The sequence below is a fragment of the Musa acuminata genome, unplaced genomic scaffold (assembly GCF_036884655.1).
Source record: "Musa acuminata AAA Group cultivar baxijiao unplaced genomic scaffold, Cavendish_Baxijiao_AAA HiC_scaffold_50, whole genome shotgun sequence".
NCBI lineage: Eukaryota > Viridiplantae > Streptophyta > Magnoliopsida > Zingiberales > Musaceae > Musa > Musa acuminata.
The window spans coordinates 15,001-17,454 of record NW_027020332.1 but is presented as its reverse complement, the minus strand read 5'-3'; positions in this window follow the sequence as shown (position 1 = coordinate 17,454).

The window sequence follows — 2,454 nt, the reverse complement described above, 5'->3', positions numbered from 1 at the left end:
GCCTCTCGCTTCGCTCGCTGTTCGCCGCTCACCGCTCGCTCGCTCAGCCAAAAATGGCCAGTTTTGGCCCGTTTTTGGGCTGTTTTGGCCTGTTTTTGGTCCGTTCTTGCATGGCGCGGTGACCGTCGTGAGCGGAGCAAAACGTCAGCCATCTCAGCACCCTGGAACCCCCCGGGTGGCACAGGGCTGGATGGGGCTTTCGTATAGCAGGGACGGTGCTGCCTCACGCTTCGCTCGCTGTTCGCCGCTCGCCGCTCGCTCGCGCAGCCAAAAATGACCAGTTTTGGCCCGTTTTTGGGCTGTTTTGGCCTGTTTATGGTCCGTTCTTGCGTGGTGCGGTGACCGTCGTGAGCGGAGCAAAACGTCAGCCATCTCAGCACCCTGGAACCCCCCGGGTGGCACAGGGCTGGATGGGGCTTTCGTATATAGCAGGGACGGTGCTGCCTCTCGCTTCGCTCGCTGTCCGCCGCTCGCCGCTCGCTCGCGCAGCCAAAAATGGCCAGTTTTGGCCCGTTTTTGGGCCGTTTTGGCCAGTTTTTGGCCTGTTCTTGCATTGCGCGGTGACCGTCGAGAGCGGAGCAAAACGTCAGCCATCTCAGCACCCTGGAACCCCCCGGGTGGCACAGGGCTGGATGGGGCTTTCGTATAGCAGGGACGGTGCTGCCTCTCGCTTCGCTCGCTGTCCGCCGCTCGCCGCTCGCTCGTGCAGCCAAAAATGGCCAGTTTTGGCCCGTTTTTGGGCCGTTTTGGCCAGTTTTTGGCCTGTTCTTGCATTGCGCGGTGACCGTCGAGAGCGGAGCAAAACGTCAGCCATCTCAGCACCCTGGAACCCCCCGGGTGGCACAGGGCTGGATGGGGCTTTCGTATAGCAGGGACGGTGCTGCCTCTCGCTTCGCTCGCTGTCCGCCGCTCGCCGCTCGCTCGTGCAGCCAAAAATGGCCAGTTTTGGCCCGTTTTTGGGCCGTTTTGGCCAGTTTTTGGCCTGTTCTTGCATTGCGCGGTGACCGTCGAGAGCGGAGCAAAACGTCAGCCATCTCAGCACCCTGGAACCCCCCGGGTGGCACAGGGCTGGATGGGGCTTTCGTATAGCAGGGACGGTGCTGCCTCTCGCTTCGCTCGCTGTCCGCCGCTCGCCGCTCGCTCGTGCAGCCAAAAATGGCCAGTTTTGGCCCGTTTTTGGGCCGTTTTGGCCAGTTTTTGGCCTGTTCTTGCATTGCGCGGTGACCGTCGAGAGCGGAGCAAAACGTCAGCCATCTCAGCACCCTGGAACCCCCCGGGTGGCACAGGGCTGGATGGGGCTTTCGTATAGCAGGGACGGTGCTGCCTCTCGCTTCGCTCGCTGTCCGCCGCTCGCCGCTCGCTCGTGCAGCCAAAAATGGCCAGTTTTGGCCCGTTTTTGGGCCGTTTTGGCCAGTTTTTGGCCTGTTCTTGCATTGCGCGGTGACCGTCGAGAGCGGAGCAAAACGTCAGCCATCTCAGCACCCTGGAACCCCCCGGGTGGCACAGGGCTGGATGGGGCTTTCGTATAGCAGGGACGGTGCTGCCTCTCGCTTCGCTCGCTGTCCGCCGCTCGCCGCTCGCTCGCGCAGCCAAAAATGGCCAGTTTTGGCCCGTTTTTGGGCCGTTTTGGCCAGTTTTTGGCCTGTTCTTGCATTGCGCGGTGACCGTCGAGAGCGGAGCAAAACGTCAGCCATCTCAGCACCCTGGAACCCCCCGGGTGGCACAGGGCTGGATGGGGCTTTCGTATAGCAGGGACGGTGCTGCCTCTCGCTTCGCTCGCTGTCCGCCGCTCGCCGCTCGCGCAGCCAAAAATGGCCAGTTTTGGCCCGTTTTTGGGCCGTTTTGGCCAGTTTTTGGCCTGTTCTTGCATTGCGCGGTGACCGTCGAGAGCGGAGCAAAACGTCAGCCATCTCAGCACCCTGGAACCCCCCGGGTGGCACAGGGCTGGATGGGGCTTTCGTATAGCAGGGACGGTGCTGCCTCTCGCTTCGCTCGCTGTTCGCCGCTCGCCGCTCGCTCGCGCAGACCAAAAATGGCCAGTTTTGGCCCGTTTTTGGGCTGTTTTGGCCAGTTTTTGGCCTGTTCTTGCGTGGTGCGGTGACCGTCGTGAGCGGAGCAAAACGTCAGCCATCTCAGCACCCTGGAACCCCCCGGGTGGCACAGGGCTGGATGGGGCTTTCGTATAGCAGGGACGGTGCTGCCTCTCGCTTCGCTCGCTGTTCGCCGCTCGCCGCTCGCTCGCGCAGCCAAAAATGGCCAGTTTTGGCCCGTTTTTGGGCTGTTTTGGCCTGTTTTTGGGCTGTTCTTGTGTGGCGCGGTGACCGTCGTGAGCGGAGCAAAATGTCAGCCATCTCAGCACCCTGGAACCCCCCGGGTGGCACAGGGCTGGATGGGGCTTTCGTATAGCAGGGACGGTGCTGCCTCGCGCTTCGCTCGCTGTTCGCCGCTCTCCGC